General features: G+C 44.4%; 1 pseudogene; it reads left to right on the top strand.

The window, feature by feature from the left end:
* Positions 1 to 2,888: 2,888 nt before the first annotated feature.
* Positions 2,889 to 7,755, top strand: LOC123409763 (annotated as a pseudogene).
* The last annotated feature ends 3,869 nt before the right edge of the window (positions 7,756 to 11,624 follow it).

The raw sequence follows: 11,624 nt of genomic DNA on the forward strand, positions 1-11,624 counted from the left end.
TGTTTCACCTTAAAGTATACTACTTTTTCCTTTCTTGTACATTTCTTTCCTTCGAGTATTATTAATTATTTTCCCTGTGTATGCAAGGCTACTCCAAGCAACTCACAGCCAAGAGCTACTGGTCATGCTCCCACAACACCATCAACACTGGCAAGAGATGCTGCTACAACTCCTACACCACCACCAACATAGCCAAGAACTGTTGGCAGAGGAGGTGCTGGCAAAGGAGGTGCTGGCACAGGAGGAGCTGGCATACACTACTAGGAAAAGGGCTATAGATAATATAGACACTAATGGCACACCAGACCAGTGGTGCGCCACTACTATATAGCAGTGGCGCACCATGTGCAGGTTCGCCATTAGTGCGATGGACACTAATGGCGCACCACACACACGGTGCACTACTACTAACAAACTTTTTTTTTCCAAAAGTACTAATGGCGCACCGGGGCAGAGTGCGCCATTACTAGTTTAAGTAGTAATGGCGCACCACTCACCCAGTGCGTCACTACTATAATTTTTTTTTTGCAAAACTACTAATGGCGCACCACCAACTGGTGCGCCATTAGTAACCAGGGTTACTAATGGCGCATTTGTAGGTGGTGCGCCATTAGTTACCTTCAAACGCGCGGGACACAACGAAATATCAGGCGGGCTTTCCCCAAATCGACCGCACGCTAAGTATTTTTGCCAAATCCTGTCGCTCACCTGCCCGTGCCCTCTCCCTCCCGTAGCAGATCTCAGCGCGCCCCTCAATAGAGCCCCCTCCACCGGCGCCCCACCGCACCCTCCACCGGCACCACCCACCGGCGCCCTTCACCGGCAGCCCCCACCGGCAGCCCCCACCGCCCCCTCCACCGACGCCCTCCACCAGCGCCCCCCACTGTCCCCTCCTCCCGTGCCGCCTCCCTCCCGCAGGAGATCCCGCCGGGCCACCGCTACCGCGCCATCTTCTCTCCGCCGGCAGGCCCTCACAACCCTTCTCGACCTACCGGCAGCCAGGCCCATCTTCGCGCACTACAAGCCGGCGTACTACGCCATCCTTGCCTTCGTCCTCTTCGTCGCCGTGCCGGTGGTGCTGGCCACCGCCTTCTACCTGCCGTGCTGCGCCGACGGCCGCCGTCGCCGCCTCCTCGGCTTCGCCAGGGGCTCCTGCCCTGCGTTTACGTGCTGCTCCTCGTCGTCATCTCTGTGGGTGGGTTCGTCCCCTTTAAGTTCTGACCTTTAGGTTATGTTCTTCTTGATGCTCTGCAAGGAAGACATGTTGTGTTAGCGAATCTGAATCTGTATGCCGCGGTGCTATCCTCTGCCTGCAAACAAATAAGTCCTTGTCATGGTGTTCGTCCATGTGTCCCATATATGCACTCTTCTTCCTCACATACGACTATACGAGGATGGGTTCGTCAATACAAATTTCATGCCTGGCTCTGCTTGGATTCAGATTCTCCTGGTATTTGATTCGGATTGTTTTCACTACATTAATTGGCCTGATTTAGTATTCAGATCGTTTTGGGTGGAGTAAAACTGGCCTGGTGTTGGATTCAGATTGATTTGACTGCAATGATTGGCCTGATATTGGATTCAGATTGTTTTGAGTACATCAATTGGCCTCGTATCGTATTGATTCGTATTTTTCTGAGTACACACTGATTGGCCTGGGCATTGAATTCAGGTTGTTTAGGTACACATTAATTGGCCTGGTAATTAGATTCAGACCTCATGTATATGTGTTGAGTAACGCTACTGATCAAGATCGAGCAACCCCTCTTCTTTATGCATGTCAATTTTTACCTATGCCATCATTAGTTAGTAATGTTCCTCATGTGTTGTATATATGTTGTAGTCTATTGTCTGTTTGTCTTACTCTTGTATGACAGTTATTTTAGGGCTTAAATGGCAGATCCATCGAGTTGATGTGCTTGCACTGTTTACCAATTCAGGAACGGTTTTCTGGGAAAAAGTTAGACTAGTAGCATTTCTAAATGAAGGAAATGGAGCCATTCCAGAAGAAGCATGCGAATATGCCCCTTTTTCCACAGTTTACTACTCTGCTCGAGCAGCAGAGATCCTGGATGGAGAAAGATTGGTCCAACCGATGTTGAAACGAGGCGGTTTCGGGTTTATAATAAGAGCAAGATGGATCTTGTGGGCTTGGCTATCATAATACTAGATTACTCTTCAGTTTAATTGAGCTCCTCCTTATTCGCTTTTAGTTATTTTGTGTTATTACCATTCAGTTTATGCAGGGGTTATTTAATTGCACTTCTTGGTGCAGAGAGTGTGTGTGTGATTAGAGAATGTTCAGTTCCCATCGTGGTAGCCTTTGTCATTTATTTAGACAATATGTGCAGGTTCACATGTGTGAATAGAAAGTTTTCATGCAAGGTGGCAGGAAAAGGCCTTACGGTTTTACCTACGGTACCACGAGTGGCAAATATATGAGCCCATTCCTTGCATGATGAGGTGTTGAACCGACGGTGTTCTTGACAATAGTTGCATCACTGCACATGAGGTCCAGCTAAATATATACCAATGCCTAGCTCGGTGTACCATGGCCTTAGATCTTGCACTGGTATATATGTAGGTACGGTATTAGATCCTACACTGGTATATATACCAGTAGTTTACCATGTCTAACTAAAAATAAGTGTAGGATGATCCAATACCGGTCTAGCTAATGAGTATATACCAGTCTTCTCCAGCTATTTTTTATGTATGAAAATAGATAATGTGTTTGTTTGTTTGTTTGTTGTGTTTGGTTCCTGTGTCTTTTAGTCAATGCACCTGTAACGCAATCAACAAAAGTAACCATAGACCCTTCTTGCTAAATTAGAATATAACAGTACAAATCAGCTAGATGGGCTGCCGATGCTCCTCATTGTTACTGAATGATAGGACAAAACGTTATCTGCACTCACCACGAATAGCTTATCTAGAGCTTGGACAATCAAACAAGTTACTATATAAAGCAGTTCTCTTAACCTACTACCAGCCACCGACCGCCCTATCCATTCCCCTCTCTAGGTGCACATAGTTTCTTTGTGAGTGCTCAAGAAGTAAAGCCAAATCTGCATTTTTCATGTTCAATGATCTCTGATCACTGAGTTTCTGTTTCAGGTGACCAATTTGATTTCGGTCCATTACTTTCTACTATGTTGATAAAAGATTGAAGGATCGTTGTGAGGCACATCGATGTCACGAGGTACCTCCATCTATTTACCATATTCGATATTCAATTTTCTGTGTGTTTTTGAGTCGAACGAGAAGACCCACTCACAATAGCTGTTAGAGCATATATCTCCATATGTGGTTTTGGTAATTGATGACAATTCCTATGGACTAATGGTTGCCTTAAGTTACATTTATAGGATTTGTCCATAGGCACTTCTTGAAGTGCATCTGTTGGGTTCAAGGAGTTTATATGATGACCAAGATGGTATTCAAGGTATTATCCAAAGAATGGTCATAGAGACACATGGTTGATCAAGATCTCAGACAAAGAGTAAATCAAGATGATCAACACAAAAAGCGTACAAGATGTACCGAGACGGATCAAGTGATCCCATGGTATGGTAATTATTGTCCATTACGTGTTTGTGTACTAACCCATGGTCTTCGTGAGAGTTCTATGTGGGGGTTAGGTGTGTTTCCATCGGCTTGCGTCAAAGGGAAGATCTCATACAACCCATGAAGTATGACGTCAAGTTGTGATCGTCATCAAGATTGCGATGTGCAAGTTCAAGTGGATCAGCACGAAGATATCATGCTTGAAGCTTGCCTTCCATTCTGGTGGCAATGGACTTGTGAAGATATGCTAAAGAGTGGCTCACCCATAGTGAGTATGGGGGAGCAATCAACTAGTCCTCATCAAGCCAACGCAATCAAGAAAGGTGGTCCATCTTGAGGAAGCCAAGATCATCATCATCTAGCTCAAGAGGACGAGGTGTAAGGTATAGGTTTGCCCTTGATGGGTTTTCTGTTTAGGATAGATTGTTGTACTATCAAGGGGGCTCTCAAGTGAGTAGCTTGATCGTATCGTTCGTTGAGAGCTCAAACCATTTGCATCCTTGCATCATACTTCTTGGTTCTTGTTTGGTGTTTCTCTTTGTGAGTTTTAGAGCTTATGGTCATCTTCGTGACAAGCTCGAGTTCATCGAAAATGGAGTCCATATGCATCTACTATGATGTTTTCGATGTTGGAGTTTTTGCCGGTTCTTCATTCATAGAGGACTCACATCTCTATATCATTGGCATTTTCATATCTGCATGGTCTTAAGATTTCCAAGTTTTTAGTACCGTCATCTTTGCGGTTGTACTGCGTCGGACATTTTTGTGAAGACTTTCTTGGCGGTGGTTGGCCCGGTAGTATCTTTGCGCTACCATGGGCTCACTGGTAGTACCGCTGCAGCCAGCGGTAGTACCACTGGAGGGTCAGCGGTAGTACCGCTGCAGCCAGCGGTAGTACCGCCGGAGGGTCGGCGGTAGTACCGCTGGGCTCGGGCTGTAAGTGGGGGTAACGGTCTGATTCCTTCCCCCACTATATAAAGGGGGTCTTCTTCCCCCTTGGCCTTATCTATCCGTTGAGCTCTTGTTCTACCTCCATTGTTGACATTCTTAGAGCTTGCTTACTCTCAATCCCTCCAATGATTCTTGCTTGTTCTTGAGGGAAAAGAGAGAGGAGATCTAGATCCACATCTCCACCAATCACTTTCTCCTCTATGTGAGGAGAACCCCTTGGATCTAGATCTTGGAGTTCTTTGTGAGCTCCTTGTTCTTCCTCTCATATTTCTCCATAGCTTTCGTTGTTGTGGAGGGATTTGACTGTGAGGGACTTGACCACTTCGTGTGTTCTTGCCATTGCATTGGTTGCATCGGTTTGAGTTCTCCACGGTGATACGTGGAAGTGAAGTTTGAGAAGCTTATGACCTTTGGTACTTAGTACCCTAGATATTGTTCTTCGTGGATGCTTTGGCGTCCTAGAAGCTTGGTGGTGTCTCGGAGCTCAATTATTGTGGTGTGAAGCTCCGGGCAAGCGTCGGGGTCTCCAATTAGGTTGTGGAGATTGCCCCGAGCTATTTGTACGGGTACCGGTAACCGCCCCAAGGGTTGCCACGTGTACGGGTTCGGTGACCGCCCCCAAGGTTTGCCATTTGTACGGGTTCGGTGACCGCCCTCAAGGGACCCTTAGTGGAATCACGGCATCTTGCATTGTGCGAGGGCGTGAGGAGATTACGGTGGCCTTAGTGGCATCTTGGGGAGCATTGTGCCTCCACACCGCTCCAACGGAGATTAGCATCCGCAAGGGTGTGAACTTCGGGATACATCATCGTCTCCGCGTACCTCAGTTATCTCTTACCCGAACCCTTCACTTATGCACTTTACTTTGTGATAGCCATATTGTCTCTTGTCATATATCTTGCTATCACTTACTCCCTTCGTTCCTAAATATAAGTCTTTTTAGAAGTTTTACTAATAGAGTACATACGGATGTATATAGACATACTATAGAATGTACATTCAATCATTTTGCTCGTATGTAGACTCCTAGTGAAATCGCTTAAAAGACTTATATTTAGGAACGGAGGGAGTAGTTGTTTATCTTGCTTAGCATAAGTTGTTGGTGCACATAGGTGAGCCTAGTTGTTTGAGGTTTTGTGCTTGACATATTAAACATTAGTTTTATTCCGCATTTTTTCAAGCCTAAACCTTAATTATTTTAAAGCGCCTATTCACCCCCCCTCTAGGCGACATCCACGTCCTTTCAATAGCTTAAGAGCTCTTACAGTTCGTCGCTGCCATCGGCATGGGCTCCGTCATGATGATTTTGATCTGTGGATACTCTCTAGGGGTATGGTATGGAGCCACGCTGATCATAGAGAAGGGATACACTGGTGCCCAGCTCATCAATGCCATCTTTGCGGTGCTTACCCACTCGCTATAAGTGATCTCCACACCTTCCCGATCATAAATTCAGTTGCACCAATCTCAGTTTTTTGATTAAATATTAGTCTTATCAGGAAAGAGAAGGTATGTTTCACAACCATCAATGGTTGGTGCTAGGTGGCATCGTCCTGGCCATCGTCATGACATGTATTTAATTGTCATGACATCGTCCTCGAAGGTCGCCGTCTCCGGCGCGCTCGCGCTCACGCTGTCCTTCTCCTGTTGTAAGCCATCCATCTTATCCTTCCTTCATATTCAGCCTCCTGAGTGTGAGTGTAGCATTTTCTAGTGGGAACTTCCCCTTGATGGGTACGTGCTTTGCAGTTGTCGGTCTGGCCAATGCCAAGGCCGGGGTCAACAAACCCAAGTTGCTCCCCAAGGAGTTCACCACCGTCATCGAAGTCGCCGGTTCTCTCTCCGCAGGCCAGGTAAATTTACACCTCAAATCTTGCACCATGAGTTGTGTGTCTGTCTGCCTGATGATTCACAGCCACTTTGCAAATTTGGCGTCCGCGAGAAATAGAGCGGCGCTGAAACCAACACAACAGTGCAAGGATGAGATGGTGTTTTCCATCCTTGCCTTGCCTGATAGTTCCCTTGTGCCTAATTTTCTTTTTAACATGTCGTATTGACTTCCATTCCATAAGGGTGCGACTACAAATATAGTTCTTATCTTCAGAGGGTAGTCTTAGTCTCCCTACCTTTTATTTTTTTGGTCGAGAATTGGATAACACATGTTATGTTAGACGTACGGTTGCTGACTATTTTGATTTGTTCCTAGGAAAATCGTATACGTCAAGAGATAGAAGACCTATAGAAGGACACTGGGTATAAGCTGAGAGTTCTCGCACAAAATTACCCGAATACACCAGGTGACTGTTGCTTCTTCTTTTACACATTTGTATTGTATGAGTCGCTTTGTATTTTATTTTATTACTGTATTTTATATTGCTGATCCTAAGATAGCACCTTTTGACCCTGTGGAATACAAGTCTGGCCCATGAGGGCAGGTGCATATGTATTCAATGGATCGGGAATGCTGATGCCCTGCGTTTGCTGGACTTATGCAGATTAATTTTTGAATCTATCTGATTCTTTTTACTTGACAATCTTTTTTATCAATGTATAGAAACCTCGTGTAATATGGAGCAGGATTATTCTCTCCTTATGTGACAATCATTTACTCTCAAAACCAATGTAGAGCTTGTTGTTGCGATTATCATTGGCCAACATGACATGTATAGACTATTATCATATAATGTCTTATTAAACTATTAGCATATAATGTCATGTCAAACATGTGTTATAGTAAATTTATATAGAAAATTTACATGTTTTGTATTTGCATACAAAGCATTTGTCAAAAACCTGTGTGGTCAATTCACCACACTCCTCTCAACGTGGCTTCACCAGTGCATCCGATGTGATAGTCCTAATTTTACTTTTTATACTAGACCCTGTTTGAAATGTAGGAACTTCACTGAATCATTCTTGTGAAATCTGTAGAGTATTTCTTATGTTTTTGCTCCAGGTATATTTTTGCAAAAGTTGTTTTGGTGTTCTTATGTCCTATCTTGAATTTTTAGTTTTGTAAGTAGAGATCATTTGACCCATTTGAAGATCAAATTTATAATTAGAGACCATTCTTGAAGATATTCATGATTTAGAGTGTTAAATTTGACATGTTGATGATTTCATCTTGTAGGTTGCCATGCGGATGCTCTTTGGACTATGATATGGACATGAAGGCATTTGTTTTAGTGCCAAATATTACTTACTAATGCCCGCAAAGTATCATTGTGTATTATATTTGCTATGGAGCTATGTATGTATGGATGTTGTGGAACTATATGTATATATGGATGCTATGGAATTTTGGATGTATGGATGCTATGGAATTTTGATATATGGATCATGAAATTTGTTATGCAACTTTGCATATATGTTATGTGTTGTGGATCAGTAAAACTATTGGGCACATATTATGTATTATATATTTGATATATATGTTATGTGTTGTTGAATTCGTGGTTTTGAAACAAAACATATATATGCCAGAATACCAGATACTAATGGAGCACCATGGGCTATACTAATGGCGCACTGCCTGGTGCGCCATTAGTATATATGCCCTGGGAGGCATATAATGGAGCACCATGGGCTATACTAATGGCGCACTGCCTGGTGCGCCATTAGTATATATGCCCTGGGAGGCATACTAATGGAGCACCATGGGCTATACTAATGGCGCACTACCTGGTGCGCCATTAGTATACCAGATAACATTAGTAAAAAATTCTAATTGCGTGATGCTAGTGGCGCACCTGTAGTGCGCCATTAGTAGCCAAAACAGGTGCGCCACTAGCAGGCCTTTTCCTAGTAGTGATAGGTGCTCCAAGGCCATTCACTGCCCCTAGACAATTTGTTGCCTCCACTTTTGGTGCTATTCCTACTCATGGTACACACACTGGATGGATGGCCTACTTCACTGCTAGCGGTGTTGGAAGATGTGCCATGTAATGTTGAACTGATGCTAGAGTTTTCCATTATTTTGGTTCATGGTACAATGTAATGTTATGCTACAAAGTGATGTTGAACTTGATGGTGTTATTTATGGACTTGATGCTACAATGTGTTGCTTTGGTTCATGTGTACATGATTTGATTCCTCTGTTGTTTACTTTTATTATGTGGATGCATATGTTGATGGATATGTTGTTACTTGTTCAACTCATAAATCACACCAACTCAGATATCACAACTCCAACTCAAAAAATAGCATAAACCTAACAATTACCATAAACCTCAAATTCACAATTAATACCCGCAATTCACAATTAATACCCACAACTCACAAATAATACTCACAACTCACAAATCACCTGAATATCACCAATCACAAATCATACGAGCACAAAGCTCACAATTACCATAAACCTTGCAATTCACAAATACATAGTGGAGTTCAAATGCTTAGTTCAACATACAAGAACCATGGTTCACAAATACATAGTATGGTTCAAATGCTTAAATTCATCCTTTGCTCACAAAGGATGACAGTTGCTTGAGCTCTTGTGAGGTTAACCAGGAGTTGATACTTGTCATTAAGATGCTTGGGATCTCCATCTTTCTTTGCCATTTGTCCTTTCATATCAGCCACCAGTTCAATTTTGCATTGATGCTGATAGGTTAGGTTAGACTGCAGATAACTAGAATCAATCACCCTTTCCTCCTGGAAATCCATCAGTTCATGCACATCTTTAACTAACTTGTCATAGTTGGCATCCAGAGCATTCTTCTCTTCTGTTAGATGGTGAACAGTCAGAGCACTTTCAAGATTATCAGTCACCCTAGCATTCATGGAATCTTCAAACATTGCCCAAAGCTTCAACAATGCATTCTGCATTGCTATGGGCCACTCCTGATCAACCCATTCAACAAAATCACAATTATCACCTTCCTGCAAAAAGAGCTAAATAACTAGTGAGTTCATAATATGGATGACAACATGTGCATCCCAAAATTAAAAGACTTGTGCCATTCAACAAAACCACAACATGATATGGAGTTTACTTAACAACAATCGGAGCTCTAAAATTCTGCTATCCATTGTTCAAAGGCAAGATTAACAACAACTGGAGCCCGAAAATTCTGTTGTTCTTAAATGTTATTAGAGCATAAGTACATCAATTACTCTAACAATAACTATATATCTCAAATTCTGCACTTTTTGTACAGCAAGAAGAGCTCTAAAATTTTGTTGTTCTTTGTTCAACTACAATATTATCCAACTACAAGAGCATATGAAACTGGCATCAAGCACGCTATCATTTCTTCAGAGTAAACAAACAAATATAACTGCCACTTTCAAGCTATATAACTGCCACTGCTCGAATTACTACTTATCATCTGAGAAAGAAACTTACAGGCTCTGCACATGCTAAGAACCTTCTCCCTGTGTTTGTTCCTTCAAATGCAACATGCCTCTTCGATGCCCTTCCGTGCTTATCACAGAACAACATTATGTCAAGCTCAAGCCCATGGTAATCCGGGTTCAAAACTGAAACTGGAACCTGCACAGGCTAATACACATCACTCCACTGCCAAAGGATGAGGAACAAACCAAATCAAAAGAAACCTAAACAGAAAAATCCCCGAAAATTCTAACCCTAACCCTAACCCTATCTCGAATGAGCTCACCTGGTAAATCCCGTCGGTGGAGGAGTTGGAAGAGTGCATGTATGGGAGACTAGACTGGTCGTCGCTGCTCTCGTCCTCGAAAACCATGGCGGCGATGACGATGCAGTGTTGCGGGCGTGTGGCGCTCATGACCGTCGGCGAGTGGTGGGGTGGGGAGAAGGGGAGAGTGGTCGGGTGGGGGAGGAGGGAAGAGGTCAACGGGGTAAGAGAGCGACCGCGTCGGGCTCGTCCTCGTCAGCGCGTGGGCACGCGCCGATTGGCGACCGTGGCACCTGACGGTTGGCCTGACCGGTCAGATCGAGCGTCAATACGTATAAAACACGGGTTTAGACTTATTTGCAATGGTCTCGCACAAAGTTGATACTCACATAAAAAAATTAAAAATCTTGGTACCAATCTGCACGTTATGTCTCAATTATGATACTTCTGTGTAATTAACTCGTTGTTATGCCAAACGGCTTTTTTTTGCAAATGCCCGTTGTCATACACTTTAATCGGGAGAGGGGGGAGGGGAGTATAAGAAGAGTTCATAAATCATTAAAAAATACAATAATATAGATATAGAAAGACCAGTATTCAAGGTCAAAAGATATAAATGAAGCATATGAAAAATACTATAAAATCAAACTCAAAACTATTAAGTAAGACACAAAAAGCCTAAATTTATAAATAAACCAAGTACTATAAAAAATCATTGTGAACCAGCATGATGAATCACTGAAAGAAAACAAAAACAGATGCTCCAAGAATTTTTAGTGTCCCTCCTCCATATGAAGTACAGTAGTTTGCTTCGCACCTCCTCGTCCCTAACGGCCATTTCCCTTACCTCCTCGGCAGTGAACGGTGGCGGCAACGTGCACAGCTCGTGCCCGCCCACATACTTCTCCCTCGACTCCATCATGAGAGCATCTCCAACAGACGCCCAATATTAGTGTCGTGCCCAAAAAATCACAAGTTTAGCGCGCGCGGAGTTAAAAATTACACTCCAACAGACGCTGTATAATAGAGCGCGCCGTAAAAAATGTTCAGCGCGCTGGGAAAACTGAACCGGATGCAGTATATTTCGTGGGCGAGCTCGTGTGCGCTGAACTTTTCGTGCGTGCTGAAACTCCTCGCGCTGCCCCTCCCGTCGCGCGCCGCCGCCCAGGAACTCGCCGTCCTCGCCCGACGCACAAACCCGGCGGCCACCAAGGCCTCGACCCCGTCGGCGCTGTCCAGCCGCCCAGGACCTTACCGTCCTCGCCCGACGCACCAACCCGGCGGCCACCAAGGCCTCGACCCCGTCCTCGAGCTGGTTGACGGCGGGTCGCGGCGGCGGGGAGGGGCAGGCCGCGGCGGCGGGGAGGTGCAGGCCGTGGCGGCGGGGAGGGGCAGGCCGCAGCGATGGCGGGCCGGGGAGGAGCAGGTCACTGCGGGGCACGTTATTTTTGGGCGTCTGCTGGAGATGGTACCGCGCGTTATATTTTTGAGCGTCTGTTGGAC

The sequence above is a fragment of the Hordeum vulgare genome, chromosome 7H (assembly GCF_904849725.1).
Source record: "Hordeum vulgare subsp. vulgare chromosome 7H, MorexV3_pseudomolecules_assembly, whole genome shotgun sequence".
Taxonomy (NCBI): Eukaryota; Viridiplantae; Streptophyta; class Magnoliopsida; order Poales; family Poaceae; genus Hordeum; species Hordeum vulgare.